At 44.4% G+C, this 16,834-nt stretch overlaps 1 protein-coding gene across 6 annotated transcripts in view; it reads right to left on the reverse strand.

The window, feature by feature from the left end:
• CBFA2T2 (CBFA2/RUNX1 partner transcriptional co-repressor 2) overlaps positions 1 to 16,834 on the reverse strand; it is a 92,462-nt gene that overhangs the window by 60,351 nt on the left and 15,277 nt on the right. The gene's annotated exons all lie outside the window — the stretch shown is intronic.

Raw genomic sequence — 16,834 nt, forward strand, 5'->3', positions numbered from 1 at the left:
CCCATAAGGGAAAACCACACTGCATTAAAAAAAAAAAAAATCCACCCACTTTTCCATTTCCCATTTGACTAGGAAATACCGAATGCTAGTCTTCTACTCAGGAAAACCAAACCCTTCCATAGCAACATAAAGGACAGCAAAGCTCTAACGCAGATCTCCTTAGAGAAATAGTTTACTATTTTTTCAGCTGCATAATCCGTGTACCAAGTCGGCTCATCTATTGAAGTTTTTACCAGCAGACCCTCTGCAGTCTAAATGAGATGGTGAGATGGAGGAGGGTGATATTGCAAAGCACCGCATATGTGAGGGTTTTCACGCACAGATACAGAACCTCACCCACTGTCTCAGCTCAAGGTTCAATCCAGCCTTACAACAGAAAAATGTCTATTCTCAAAAATTAGCAAACAGAAAAATAGCTCAACAAAAATGAAACCTTGCTAACCTTTTAAAACATTCTAATTTTAAAATATTACTTACCCAAAATACCCAGGATATAACAATCCAGCTGCTGTAGAATGCACCTAATCTCTGCAACATATAAATAAAATGCTCTTCTTTTTCTGCTCAGGCTTGGAGCCCAGCCTCAGAGCTGCCTTCCTTCTTTCATTAGCTGGACATGTGTCAGCTCTCCCACATCTGCGATTTCTCACTGACTAGAGCCGCCTGTCCGATTCCAGGGAAACACAGATGGATCCCAGATGGGAAGGTCCAGACAAACAGACCAGCTCTTTACCTTGCCAGAATACACAGATACAGACACACACCCTCCCTCCTCCCCCACCCTAACCCCCCGCTTTCTGCTCACTCTCTGTTACCAGGGCTCCTTGCCAGCTGATGTCACTAAGCACACACCTACCAGTGACTCTCAGCCACTTTGATATTAACTTGTTAAATACACATATTTTGTTTATGGCTGAGAATAACACCGCTACTGTGCTACAACAATCCATGCTAGATCCTAGTGAAGAGGGGCCTCAGAGCATGAGACTATAGGATGTTCAATTGGACCTTCTCTTCCAAAACCCTTTATTATGCCTTCACACTTACGCAGCTCGTTTGCAGAAAATGCCTGCGTAAAACACTAATAGGCAGCCTGTAGTGGTGGAGAGCCTTAATTTGAGCACTCACTTTTAAAACTGGATTTGGATAAGCTGTTTGGTAAACAAGTTAATTTTCTGAATGTTTTCTGGTGCATCTAAATCTTCCATGTAAACTGCTGTCAAATCTCATTCCCAGCTTGCAAAACTGTGAAGCTGCCATGTGTTAACCATTGGAAGCAATAAGAATAAGGATGGTGCAAAGATCTCAAACCAGGGGTGGAAAGCTCAGAGGAAGGGAGTGATTAAATACATGACACCCTAATTACAGAAGAGGGGAACTGTTTAAAACAAATAAAAGATAGTTTTTTTATTGTATGTATAGATAGGATTCATGGGAAAAAATCTTTTAGCAGTCACCGAGCAAGCTCATAGACTAGTCATTGGATGCAACCACCGTGGAGTGCGTCTGCAAAGAATTTGGGCTTGGTCTACAGTACAAAATTAGATCAACCCAGCTACATCACTGAGGTGTGAAAAATCCACACCCCAAACTGAGCGAATCCCCGGTACAGACAGCACTTGATCAAAAGCAGAATTCTTTGGCTTACCTATCTATTGGCTCTCAAGGAGCGGCATTACTACAGTGACAAGGGAACCCCTGCCCTAACTAAAGTAGGGGACTACGGCGTAGTGCTCTAGTACCAGTCGTGCCACCCAACCACTGAGAATTGTCATAGCCTGAGAAGTGGTAGCTCTGCAATCTGTGAGCAACTCTGAGATTGGCCAGTTTACAGGACAACATCAAACTAAGGTATGCAATTTTAGATTGATCGAGTTACTGCAGTGTCTCTGCTGCTAGGGACTAACTGGAGAAACTCTCCCAGCAATTCCTTACGCTTCTCATTTGGTGGACAAGAATGCAATCAGTGGTCAATTTAGCGTGTCTTTACTAAACCCACTAAATCAACCCCTGGGAGATTGATCCCCACAGTGACAATCGTTGGCAAGTGTAGAGAAGGCCTTTGTTATAACTACTCACCAACATACCCCTTGGACCACAGACCTCACGAGGCAACAACCAGAGTAACCACATTGCACCAGTGCTTTATACGCAGAACCAGATGCCGGGACATAGGGTTGTACAGTTTATTTCCATAGCTGGTTCTACAAGTGCCTGCTTGAGATAAGCATTGCTTTGGCTCCTTCAAAGAGCAGAATGGTAACAGCACCACCACAATGCTTCTGGGGACTTCCTTGTGCTGTGCAGGTTCAACCATGTAACCTGGCCATTTGAAAAGCCTGTGGGCCACACTAGCTTTCACACAAATATACAGGAAAAACTTCAGACAGCTCAACACAACTCCCAGCACCTATAGGCAATGTAAAGCTCAACACTGCCACGGTTACCAAATGCAGACTTAAAAAAGAAAATGGAAATCTTGATTAAAATGCTGATTTTCTGACAATCTTCAGCGTGAGAAGGGCAAAAGTGGTTGATAAGGGACAACAGATACTCAGTTACCCTGATTAACTGTACTGCCTGATTCAAGCACAATAATATCTAAGGGCCCATCAGAGTACTAATGAATGATGATAAACACTTACACCAACAGGCCCCAGGCTATAGGAATTTGTACAGAAATTGAATGGCCTTAGCCAATCAGAACTCAGGGATGCTGGGCAAATCCAGACCCAAATTTAGCAAGGGTGTTTTTTAGCTATTAACTTCCCAGGGCTTTGCTTCATTACAGGTCCTCAGAAACTCACAGCCCTGGGCTCACATCAGATGTGGCCAGTTCAGTTTCTTCATCTTTGCCCCCAAATTGCCTTATTGTGCCTCACTTCCAAGGTAGGTTCAGAAACCCTCACTTTGCTTGGGAGGGAGGAAAGGCAGGGGACAGAGCTAGGGAGAGGACAAGCTGCTACAGGAGAGGTTAAAACCTGTGTGGGAGGGGGTGTCCAGTCATTCCTAAGCAGCAAGGGTGGGGTTAGAGGAACGGTTCCCAACTGTTTCCAGATGGGGACCCACTTGGACAATTCAGGAAGACTTGATGACCCATGGCAATTCAACAATGGGGCAGGGAGGGGGGCCTCAGGGCAGTAACTTGTTAATTTTGTGCTTAGGAAAGAATATAAAATTGTGCTCCCTCACCTTTCTATATTAACAGTTATTCCATAAAAAGGGAAAATACAGTACATTAATAAAACAACAACTGTTCATTAGTTTATTATTATACTTGATCTGAGTGTTGGTGGGGGAAAGACGTCCTCAAACCACTCCCCACTGCCCTGGCTTAAACCCCCTCACTCTGAGAAGAGAAGTAGTAGTAGTGGGGGATGAAAATTACTGCCAGAGACTATTAAGTGGCTTTCCTGGGATCACTACAAATATCAAAGACATAGGACCCATATTTGTAACACGTAAGGCAGAGAGCATCCAATTTTTTTTGCACGGGGGGGGCACATGGCAATTGTTTAAAGGTCCCAGGGGCTCGACACAAAACAGCCCCAAGCTACAACCACCACCCCACCCCCAACTCCAGCCTTAAACCTCCCCCAGCAGTCCCCAGCTGCTCCCAGCCTCAGAACCCTCTTCCCCCGGCAGCCCTAAACAGCCCCAGCCTTAGACACTCTTCACCAGGGCTGCTAGGCTGGGCAACCCCCCAGCCCTCCTGCTCCCAGCAGGTAACAGTCGTTAAAACCAATTAACACAAGTGTTACGCTTTCAGCACCTAGGCATAAGGTAATTTCTATCTATCTCTATGGATAGATATTGCCAGAGGTGGCAGCATTAAAAAACTGCAAATGGCTTCTTTAACAGCCACCTGCAGCTTGGAGCTGCCCAGCTGGCGACCCTCAAAAAATCTAATCCCCACCCAATAGGCTGAGAATCCCTGGGTTACAGAAACAAAAAGGCAGTCCAGTAGCACTTTTATCTGGGTTACAGAAATAACTCCAGACACTTTAGCACGTGGCACGCCCTACCAACTCCGTAACAGCAGCACCGTGGGCTACCATGTAGTTCTGGCTTCAGCTGGGGAATGTCAGCTCACAGAGCCCCAGTCAGGATTTACAGGACCCAGAAAACACCCCAGAGATGTGCCTCTGTGTCCCTTCAGGCACCCCTCTTATTACTGCATGGCAATGGGGGGTCAACTCTAAGAGAATTTCTCCTGGAACGGCATATGAAGTCAGTCATTCAGTTCACCCCTCAAATTTTAACTGCTGGGCATTGTTTTCCAGATTTAATTTTAAACAGTCTAGTCAAACACCCCCAAAGCCTCTATTTATTTGTGCTCTGCAGTCATCCAGCCAGCAGAGCAAGCCATAGATTAAGCCTAGTCTCAGATCTTTATGTCCCAGAAAGTGACAACAAAGATGTCAGAGCACCAACAAGAAAGTTACAACAAAATTACAGCTTCATAAGAACATAAGAATGGCCATACTGGGTCAGACCAAAGGTCCATCCAGCCCAGCATCCCATCTGCCGACGGTGGCCAATGCCAGGTGCCCCAGAGAAGGAGAAGAGAAGACAATGATCAAGTGATTTATCTCCTGCCATCCATCTCCTGCCCTTGTTCTGAAGGCTAGGGCACCATACTTTATCCCTGGCTAATAGCCATTTATGGACCTAACCTGCAAAAATTTATCAAGCTCTTTTTTAAACCCTAATAGAGTCCTGGCCTTCACAGCCTCCTCGGGCAAGGAGTTCCACAGGTTGACTGTGCGCTGTGTGAAGAAAAATTTCCTTTTATTAGTTTTGAACCTACTACCCATCAATTTCATTTGGTGTCCCCTAGTTCTTGTATTAAGGGAAAAGGTAAATAATTTTTCTATGTTCACTTTCTCCACACCATTCATGATTTTATATACCTCTATCATATCGCCCCTCAATCGCCTCTTTTCCAAACTGAAAACTTTTCCAAACTTTTCCAAGCTTCCCTGGAGACACAGGGGTCAAATGAAAATGAATAAACTTAAATGTCCCCTTTATAAAAGCTTCACTTCGCACTACCACTCACTTTCACCTAACTAGTTGTTAGTATGACAAGATTAATTCCAAAGGCTAATGGAGGGTAGCACTTGGAAATCTGATGTGCAAGGAAGTTGAACCAGAGTTTACATTTGTAATCAGCTGATTGAGATAAACTACTTACATAACAAAACAAAGCAGCAGAAATGTAGCACTTTATAGACTAACATAATAATTTATTAGGTGATGAGCTTTCATGGGACAGACCCACTTCTTCAGACCATGAAGTGGGCCTGTAACACAAAAGCGCATCACTGAATAAGTCATTTTGTTAGTCTTTAATGGGATACATTTCTGCTGTTTTGTTTTGTTGCATAACAGTTGTATATCAGGGTAGATTAAAGCAGGTGGAGGTGTGATCTCTCCAAGAGACGTTTCATTTCAGAAAGTTAGGTTTTGAGTGCATTTTCTGCCTTTTACAAAATACATGTAAAATACTGAGGCTCTCAATATTTCACAAAAGGACAACAAATGTGCATCTTAATTATAGAGACAAATAAAAAAACCACCCTATTTAAAACTTAAGAACTATCTTCCTCATGTTTCCCAAACACTGCCAGGGAAAAGTCAATTTGCAGCAGCTGCAGACAACTAGTTAAGTCCAAATACTAAACAATGTAATTAGTGGAACTGCTACAATATCAATGCTGCAGTTTTACACACACACAAACACACACGTTCAACACTAATATTGCTTTTATAACTGTTGCTGTGCAAATGTATTTCCCCCAAATTCAGTGTCCAGAGTCATCTCACCATCCTCTTATACAGTCAGAAGCCAGACTATGTAAGAATAACCCCTTACTCAACAAGCCAGCACCGTGCTGCAGATACATCTCTCTTTCTTGTGTGACAACTTGTTTGTCTTTTAACTCCTCTTAGCCCAGTTCTGGGAGAAAAAAAAATTGGGGGTGCTTTGTCAGCTAAGTTACATCTGCAGAATCCTGTGCCATTGGTTATGGTGCATAAGCCAGAGAAACAATCTTGGCCTCCAGAGCTCAAAGTGAGTTTGCAGGGCACACTGTTAAAAGAAACTGGCCAGATCCTATGGGGCACAGCCGAGGCGGGGGCGGAAACAGGAGTAGAGGTAGGAGAAAGAAAGTACAAAGAGAGGACATAAAGACTCCTCTGACTTTCCACTGGATCCGGTTGTACATATGGCTCATTTCCAAGCATAAATTAGAACAGGCAGAGACTGCTTTAATTCTGGCTGCAAATAGTCCCAAGGGGGCAAAACTGCAGTCAGGAACAGACATAGCAAAAGAGAGTGTCCCAACCACACCCTCTTTCCTCTGGTCACCCCCACATGCGGGCAGCAGGATGAAAACTGGGCAGAAAAAGCTGTACGTCTGTGCATGTCCCTCACTTCCCAGGGCCAAACGCACCAGCACAACAGTCCAATTCCCTACACAGTGCTGTGCAAAGAGGACACGTTGCACAGGGGGATCTGGTCCACCAGGGAGAGGACCATAATAAGAAAGTACTTGAATGGGTGTTTTCAAACCAGCAGCTATTTTATATGACTGGAGAAACCGAGTCACCTTGCTTAAGGGCCTCATCCAAAGCCTGCTGAACTCAAAAGCTGTCTTTCCACTGACTTGCCTGGGCTTTGGATTACCCTTTAATTGATTTGCCCATGGCCCCGAGCCCACCAACGTAACTGCTGAAAACGTTTCCAAGCCTCCTACTCAGTATTCCACTCATGACTAGACCAAAAGGGAGATGTTTTCAGCAGATGCATTGGTGGGCTGTGGGGCCATGGGCAAGTCAAGCCAGGATTTAAAAACCTATAGGGATGGAGATTCCACCACCAGTCTAAGTAACACAACCCTCTACCCTGCCGCTGCATCCCAGTGAAAGTTCTTCCTGATATCCAGCCTACACCTCCTCCAATGAAATTTGAGACCATTGTTCCTTGTTCTGCCATCTGTAATGACAGAGAACAGTCTCTCTCCATTCTGTTTAAAGCCCCTCTTCAAAAAGTTGAAGGCTGCTATCAATTCGCCCCTTACTCTTCTCTTCTGCAGACTACGTAAGCCCAAATCCCTCAAGCTCTACTCAAAGGTGATGTGCTCCAGCCCCTAACCATTTTGATTGCCCTCTGCTGGATCTCTCCAATGCATCTACATCCTTTCCATAATGGGGGAACCTTGAACTGGCTGCAAAAAGCTTACCCATCCACTGATTGCTTCTTTGCCAGCAGAAGGGAAAATACAAAGACCCACCAACAAGAAAATATAAACCATAGAAAATACCAGACATCAAGAGAGATCCCTAGTTAAAAGAGGCTATTTGCTTAGCTTGCTCTGACAGAAGCAATCACAAAATATTCTGCTCCCCAGATGTCGATACGGCAAGTGGACACCACAATGGAAAGAACTACTACAGATGTAGCAGCTAGGAAAATTGCTCTCCCTTTCTCTGTGCATTAATCTGGTCCTACTTTCTTCACATGGGAATGTTCCATGGAAAGAACTGTGAAAACAAAGTCTAAACACTGCAGGCTATTGAGACCTGCTGCTAGCTGTGGTTTTTGGGAAAGCAGGGAAATCTGAAGAATTTTTCCAGGTTCCAGGGGAATTTTTATGCCTATCACAGTTCATTTCCCCAGCAAGCAGAGAGAATCTGAACTTGCTTTGACTTCTATTAAATTCTTCACATATTTCATGATGGACCGTGGCTTTATTTTTGTTTGCTGTGCTCTTATCTTGGAAAGCCGCCGCACATTTATTCAGGGCAACTATGTTTGCCATTTTAAGTTCCTCACTTGGTACTGCACAGAAAATAAATCCAGCAGGACCAGGGCAGCCAAAGTCATTTATCTGAGTAAATGGAAACTGTAAATTCATACTAACTGGAATCTGACGGAATCCATTTGGAATCCTTGTCCTCTTTAAGTCTCCAGGTTTTGGAGGAAAATAAAAGATTTGGTTGCCCCACAGAGAGAGAGAGAGAGAGAAGCACTAGTGTAAACAGGCTTTCAGTGCTGGGAACCACACTCCTTGCTTAGGTGGTTTATATAGAGCACTGGGAGAGCTCTCTCCCAGCACTGATGCCAGGGCCACATTTTCACTTTTAAAGTGCTGCCATGGTAGTGTTTTAATATTAAGTGTAGACTTAGCTGCAGAAACTTGTGAAGAGTCAGGGGAGGCTCACTAACTGGAGGGGAACACGGCTAATGCTCATTCGACTTAGCAAGAACGCTGCACAGAAAATATTCTCTCACGTCCACTGATTGGCGATTAGATCTTGGTGTTACTCCTGGGGGAATTCTGTGTCAACAAATTTAAAAAATGGTGCACAATGTTTTGTTTGCAAAATGTTGTAAACTTTGCCAAAATAACACTGCTGAAAGTTTCAATTATTTTTGTAATTTATTTCAAAAGACCTTTAAGTATGTCTGTATCAGGTTTGCACAGCTGAAGAATGCCCTATGACAGCGCAGTTCCTGTTTCTCTGCTCCCTTCTCCACTCCCACAGAGGCCAGGTACCCACAACACCCCTGAGCCCAGCTATGGGCTGCCCTCCTTGCCGATAAATCCAATCCCCTACACCTAAGCTCAATCACAGGTTTCCCCCAGCCTAGATACCTGCACTCCCTCCCACTAGAGCCCAGCTGCAGGGCCCTCCCTTGCCCATACACCCATCCCCTCCTCCCCGCCCAGAGGCCAGCAATGCAGAGGGAGAAACAGCCTGATGCTCAGAGCCCTCTCCATCCCTTAGGGCATGGGTGTCCAACCTTTTGGCTTGCCTGGGCCGCATTGAGTGAAGAGGAATTGTCTTGGGCCGCATATAAAATACATAATATAGTTAATGTATATAAATCACATAATAATGTTAAAAGTTTACGATCTTGTGGGGCCGCATTACTAGCTGTCCAGGGCCGCATGCGGCCCGCAGGCTGGACATGCCTGCCTCAGGGCATGCTAGGAATTGCAGCTGTCATGACACCTTAGCCCACCCTCCATCTCCCCAACAGTATCTTCTGTGGGCAAGACAGGCTCTGTTGAGTCTAGCGACTTCTAGTGCCAGCCAGCAGAACTGCAGACCATTTCAGGCACAAGGGAGGAATTCTGCACACATGCGTATTTCTGCAAAATTCTGCATGACAGAGAAGTGCAGAATTCTCCCAGGTGTGCAGCAAATTCAGTACATGTAACAAACAGACACATTTCATTGAATTTTAAACTGGCACATAGAGTCTGTTAACGGGTTCATTTATCTTAACAGGCCGGCCTTACTGCAATGCCTCTTGCTGGTATCAGTGCAATTAATTCCAATTATTTACATGGACTAAGCAGTTAAGGTTTTACCATTTGTTTTTACTGTGTACTGGTGCTAGTTAAAATGAGCGAGTTTCCACACCTCAAAATAAAATAAATTATGCACACAGAAAATGAGGTGATTTGAAAATTTTCATTTTAAAATCTGAACTGGGGCTGCAAGGAATTCCATTTAACAGAAGGGTGGGCTAAGAAAGAGCTGGATAAGGAAGGTTCAAGAGCAATGAAGTTTACAGACAGACTTACAGTGCAAGATATTGAATTTATATCAAAATGTTTCCATGAGAGAAAAATGGAAGGAAAGTAAGCGGCTCATTGTTGTCACTCAATCTCAGGAGGGAAGGAAAAAAAAATACCTGAGAATTTTGTATCCTTTCCAACAAAAAGAATTTTTTCTAAATCTAACATCCTTGCCCTGACCAGAAACTCAAGTGCCTGTAGCTGGCCAGGGGATTTAAACCCAACACTGAAAATGGAAAATATGAGTAACTGTATTTGGAGAGCATAAAACCCCGTCTGTAGAGGACTACATTTAAACTGTTGATTCAATAGCTCTGTAATTCAACATTGTCCAAACGGCAGAGTGAAAAGATACCAGATACACACAATTCCAATTTTGGCAAGTCTTACCTTTGGTAACTAGCCATCTCTGCCAGGATGATTAGGAATATTTTACCAGCTGTGGAACAAACTGGCTGAAAAATATTTCTGGCATAATGAACTTCGTCGCTTCAAAAACCACCCAGTATTACCCTCTTATGAGCAACATTGAAAATCTTTGACATGTGGGGCTATGTATTTAAAAGGCTTCAACATTTGTGGCCTCTGTGCTCACAAGTCCTGTATTGAAGATTAAAAATAACTGTACTTTCACATAGAGACTTTTGAAAATCTGTTTCCATGATCAGTTACATCTCATTTTTCACTCAGCCCCGGAATACTCAGGCACTTGTTGGTAGTATCGATCAATTCTCCCCGAAATTTCCCCTCAAACAATTATTCAACCCTTAACTCCCTGCCCCACCAAAAAAGAAGAACCAGGAAAACTTCAACAGAAACAATTACTGAAACAAGAACTTCCAATGCTGTGATTTGCTCAATTGTCTCTTGTTGCAGGAATAACTTTCACAGCCCAGAATATGAACAAAATTAATGTGATGCAGTCCAAATGCCTCAAGTACATTGGGGGACTTACTGCCTCACAGAGGCAGTTTAATTCCCGATACGGTACATCCTTCTGTCATTGCTTTATTCTTTAAAGGCTGATGACTTTTTCCAACCCAGCCAAGACAGCTTGTTTTGTTGCCTTGTCATCATGTTTATTTTAACAGAGGTTTTTAACCCCTCAACGTGGGTTTCTATTTGTTAATTGTCTCTGGAGAAAACTGCACCACTGAGCAATTCACAAGCCTCATTCAAAATTATGATTGCTTTCATTTGAATTGCACTAAGAAAGCATGCAATTTTAACTAATATCTTCCATCAAGTGGCTGTTTCCACACTCACCTTAGCACCTGTGCATGATTACATTGCCTAAGCCTTTCAAGGTACTAGAGAGGCACAGAAGGAAATCATACAAATGTCATGCTAGAAGGGACCTCAAGAGGTCATCTAGTTCAGGTTTGCTTTGCTTTCAAAGTAGTCTCTAACCCAATAACACAGGGTTTAAAAATCCAAGTTTCGAACCCAAACCAAAGCTCCTCTTTAGAACAGAGCACACCCCGAAGCTACAAAATTGCGTCCAGCACTGTACTTGCAAACCACCAACTAATGGATTTGAAATAGCACTTTCCAATGAAGTAATACAAGTTAGAATGCCGATGGCAGCCAAACTTGTTAGTTTTGCCACTGTAATGCTGAATGAAATTCTCACTCCCCTCCCTGACCAAAGAAAAAAAGTAAAAACCAGTGACTTAACTTTCGGTTTTGTTTTTATCAAAATGTGAATTTTTTCCTCCCAAAGGTAATCTTTGACAACATGAGCAGGCTGGCAATCAGGCCTCTGGATCATTAGCCTCATAACAAATGGTGGCAGTTGGAAAAGAGACAGACCTTTTGTGCCTGCAGTGGCATTCCAAGCTCTCAGCTCTCGGCTCCATGAAGTCTGATTTAGCAGCACTGCTGGGAGCTATTAGTTTATGAAAGAACCAGCACGCCCACCCAAGCACAGTAGAGTAGGAGAGGCTCCTCAGGCTGATGGCATGTGCCTTTCATTTAGTCTCCAGGAGTATGAGAGGTTGTGGTTTCATTTAGCACAAGAAACCAATCAAAAACCAGAATGGCCAGGAGAGAAGAGCGCAGGTCAGACAAAGAACGGCTGGGTTTCAGCCATGCTGCGCTGTCGGCAAATGCAAAGACACTAGTTAAAGCACAACACGTTCGAAATGTTTGTCCTTCCACAAACTAGCAACTTCTAAGATAATTTCCAGTGCCTCCCTTTAATTTACTCTTCACTCCTAATTTCCTTCCTTCTTGGGTGTTTCCTGAACATTTTCAGCATCTGTTCTCTTTCATTCATTTGCCATCCACTTTCTCTCCTTTGTGAAGCTCCTCCCTTCACTCAATTCCTTAGAAGTACAGAAATCTCTACAGGTTGACCCTCTCTAATCCAGCACCCTTGGGACCTGGCTGGTGCCAGACCACAGCAGGTCAATCTTGTCTAGTACAATACCAACACTTCTGCTGCTTACTGTGCTCTGAGAAGACATGTAAGGATAAATTAGAGCTAAACAACACAGGTCACTGAGAGCCAGGACCGGTGGCTGTAAACAAACTTTATGGGACCATGGGAAACTTGGCTACACCCATGATAAGCGATCATCTGGCTAACTCAAATCATGCCGGATTATGGATGTTGTGGGATGAGAAAGTTTCGGATCAGAGATGTTCAACCTGTAGTAGGCATCCTTCAGTCTGCACAGACTATGGATCGCGCCCTTTAAAGTTTCAATTTAAGACTTCATTTACAGCGTCTATTGTGACTATAAAGACCCACACGAGAGTGACAGTCCTTGCTGCATCTCTTGCAGATGTAGTGGGTGTCTGGCAAGTCCTTATTGTGCTTTCTGTGCGCTCGCTTCTCCTCTGCTAGCTGTCTGATCTTCAACTCGCCCTTCTGAAGGCCCTTGTGTAACCCCTGCCTCCATCTGCCGCGGTCGTCTGCTAGTTCTTCCCAGTTGTCCAGCTCGATGTTTACCTCTCTGAGGTCTCTCTTGCAGACGTCTTTGTAACGCAACTGGGGGCGTCCGGGGGGTCTTTTGCCAGAGGCTAGCTCACCATACATGATGTCTTTTGGAATCCTTCCATCGTTCATCCTGTGGACGTGGCCAAACCAGTGGAGCCGACGCTGCCTGAGGAGGGTGTGCATGGTTGGGATTCCAGCTTGCTCGAGGACGGCTGTGTTGGTCACTCTGTCCTTCCATGATATTCCAAGGATGTGCCTGAGGCAGCGCAAGTGGAAGACGTTCAGCCTCTTTTCCTGGCGGGCATACAGGGTCCAAGTCTCGCTGCCATAAAGGAGGGTGCTGAGGATGCAGGCTCTGTAGACTTGCATTTTGGTGAGAGTGTACAGCTTGTTGTTATTCCACACTCTCTTGCTGAGCCTGGACAGAGTTGTGGCCGCTTTTCCGATCCTCCTATTTAGCTCAGTGTCCAATGACAGGGTGTCAGTGATGGTGGACCCGAGGTAAATGAACTCGTGGACAACCTCTAACGTATAGTTGTCAATGCTGATTGATGGGGATTCAGCAACATCTTGACCAAGTACATTTGTCTTCTTTAGGCTGATGGTAAGCCCAAAGTCCTTGCACGCTTTGGAGAACCGATCCAGCAGTTTTTGAAGCTGGTCTTCTGTGTGAGACACTACAGCAGCATCGTCTGCGAACAGCATGTCTCTGATGAGGACTTCTCGCACCTTAGTCTTAGCTCTCAGCCTTGCAAGGTTAAACAGTTTCCCATCAGATCTTGTGTGCAGCAAGATGCCCTCTGTTGAAGATCCAAAGGCATGCTTCAGGAGGAGTGCGAAGAACATAAGAATGGCCATACTGGGTCAGACCAAAGGTCCATCCAGCCCAGCATCCCATCTGCCGACGGTGGCCAATGCCAGGTGCCCCAGAGAAGGGGAACAGAAGACAATGATCAAGTGATTTATCTCCTGCCATCTATCTCCTGCCCTTGTTATGAAGGCTAGGGCACCCTACTTTATCCCTGGCTAATAGCCATTTATGGACCTAACCTGCAAAAATTTATCAAGCTCTTTTTTAAACCCTAATAGAGTCCTGGCCTTCACAGCCTCCTCGGGCAAGGAGTTCCACAGGTTGACTGTGCGCTGTGTGAAGAAAAATTTCCTTTTATTAGTTTTGAACCTACTACCCATCAATTTCATTTGGTGTCCCCTAGTTCTTGTATTAAGGGAAAAGGTAAATTTTTCTATATTCACTTTCTCCACACCATTCATGATTTTATATACCTCTATCATATCACCCCTCAATCGCCTCTTTTCCAAACTGAAAAGTCCCAGTCTCTCTAGCCTCTCCCCATATGGGACCCGTTCCAAGCCCCTAATCATCTTAGTCGCCCTTTTCTGAACCTTTTCTAATGCCAATATATCTTTTTTGAGGTGAGGAGACCACATCTGCACGCAGTACTCAAGATGTGGGCGTACCATAGTTTTATATAGGAAGAAGATCCCGAACAATGTCGGAGCAAGCACGCATCCTTGTTTGACGCCGCTCCTGATTCTGAAAGCATCCGATAATGCGCCGTCATATTGGATGGTTCCTCTCATGTTTTCGTGGAACGACTGGATCATCTTGCGTAACCGTGGAGGACAGCCTATCTTGTGGAGCAGTTTGAACAGACCATCCCTGCTGACCAAGTCAAAAGCCTTGGTCAAGTCGATGAAGGCTATGTAGAGTGGCTTTCTCTGCTCCCTGCACTTCTCCTGCAGCTGCCTTAGAGAGAAGACCATGTCAACGGTAGACCTCTCTGCACAGAATCCGCACTGCGATTCGGGGTACACCATCTCAGCAATCTTCTGGAGTCTGCCAAGGATGACGCAAGCGAACAGTTTACCAGTGACGCTTAGGAGGGAGATTCCACGGTAGTTGTTGCAGTCGCTTCTGTCTCCTTTGTTCTTATACAACGTTACAATGTTAGCGTCACGCATATCCTGTGGAACCTCACCCTCTTTCCAGCACAGGCACAGCAGCTCATGCAGGGGTTATAAACTCATTCTAATCCCTTCATCCTGGACTCATTTACGCCAAGCCAGCTACCTCCCCATATCCTTCATTCCCTATCTCAAATGCTCACTGCATCCCCAATTCAATCAATAAACTAAAGGCGGGAGGAAGGGCCCCAGGAGGCTGTTCCACCACTGCCTGCTAACCCAGCCTCCTGGGATCTTTGTTTGATGGAACAGAGAAGGAAGGAAGTGGGGATCAGTACAACTGACTGCTTGCCTGCTCAAATAGCATCACTATTGACAGGTAACCGCAGTCCTTCTCAGATGGCACAGGGCTGCACCAGGAAGTCAACAGCTTTTGGACAACGCTGCCTGGGACTGGCGCAAACACGGCCATGAGCTGCAGGCAGCTCTTAAAGTACCAAACGCCAATTTTAAAAGGTACTTAGGAAACTGAAGATACAAATAAGTACCTCCTGGGATCTTCAACAGCACCTATTTGAACCTTGGCTGTCAGTCCAGGTACATTCTGGATCTCCTTCCACCTTAGCTTCACTGCTTGGGTTGCAAACACAGCAATGAACAGTTAGATCCAGCCCAAGACCACTTTGTCTCTTTAAAACAAAAAGCAGTCACGTAACACTTTACAGACTAGCAAAATAATTTATCAGGTGAGCTTTTGTGGGACAGACCCACTTCTTCAGACCATGGCCAGACCAGAACAGACTCAATATTTAAGGCACAGAGAACCAAAAACAGTAATCCAGGTTGACAAATAAAAAAAAAAAGTTATCAAGGTGAGCAAATCAGAATAGGGGGTGGAGAGGTCAAGAAACAGATTAAGCCAAGTATGCAAAAGAGCCCCTATATTGACCCAGCAAATTCACATCCCGGTTCAAACCACGTGTTAATGTGTCGAATTTGAATAAGACGCAGACTTTTAAGTCATTAACAGAATGGCCCACTCCATTAAAATGTTGTCTCTTTAAACGTTTATATATGTTTATCAAATAATAATTTTTTTCCCTTGCATTCAGTTTTGAACACAAGCTAGCTGTATCCATCAGACTGTTTTATGTTACCGTACACAGGGTTTAAGTAGAACTATCTGTAAGGAACCAATATTTTAGGATTTGACATTCTTAGATTCTTAAGTAATTTGTTTACTGTTCCTGTACTGTTATAGGGCACAATGTGGTCTGGTGGAGGAAGCACTGGACTGGGACTTGCAAGGCCAGAGACTGCCTTTCAGCTCTGGCACTGATATGCTGGCTGACCTTGCCCTGCCGTTCCTCAGTTTCCCCCTCTATTAAATGGAGATGACAACACTGACCTCCTCTATCAAGCATTGAGATCTTCTGAAGAAAACTGATATTATTTTATCATGAAATTACCTCATGCCAAAAGGGATCTAAATTTAGGCTCCAGAATCCAACTAAAGAAAAGGCAGCCTGATTTTCCAAACGTGTCAACCATCAGCTGCAACCCCTGTTCAACACCTCTGAAAACTGGGCTACTCGAATCTGTAGACCCCTAAATATGGATTTAGGAGCCTAAGTTCTGGGTCAACTGGTGTGAAAATCTTTACCTTCATCTTTTGTCACAAATGAAGCTTTCTTCTAACACCATGGAGGATTTCAAAAAGGTTCTACAAGTTTCCAGGAACCATGCTGGCATTCCCGCCCCACACAAACTGGTAAGAAGTGCCTCTCCCAGAGGAGCTCTTGGATTGCAGAGCAAGAACTGACAAAGCTCTTTTAAAATTCACAAACAGAATTATCTTGTGAGTGGACTGAAGTTCACCTGAAGAGCTCTGCGTAAGATAGCAAGCTCATCTCACACGTCAACAGAAGTTGGACCAATAAATGACATGACTTCACCCACCTTTGTCTCCCTTCGCTGTGTGGGCTCAGCAAGGTGAACAGCAGGAAAGAGCAGGAAAAAATAAACACTTTTTGGTCACTCCTGTGAGCAGATATGAGTGAATACTCACAGAAGGGCACATCTATGTAGCATTGGGCCATTTTTATATAGATGTCTTTTCAGAGTAAAACTGCAATTCAGGTTAACACCTTACATTCAGTCAGTGGTGCTACTGTACTGATTTCATTGCGCAGACATATTAGGCACTGTAATTTCCCTTACATGTTGTGTAATCTGACAACACACCAATCAACCTTGCATTACAAATTTAAGAATTACCCAGTGTGAACCATCAACAGCTACCTAGAAAACAGAGAAGTGTAATAAGCATCAGCAAAGCTCCAACCCTGGCAATTTGCAGTGTAAATCT

The sequence above is a fragment of the Carettochelys insculpta genome, chromosome 17 (genome assembly GCF_033958435.1).
Source record: "Carettochelys insculpta isolate YL-2023 chromosome 17, ASM3395843v1, whole genome shotgun sequence".
NCBI classification, from domain to species: domain Eukaryota; kingdom Metazoa; phylum Chordata; order Testudines; family Carettochelyidae; genus Carettochelys; species Carettochelys insculpta.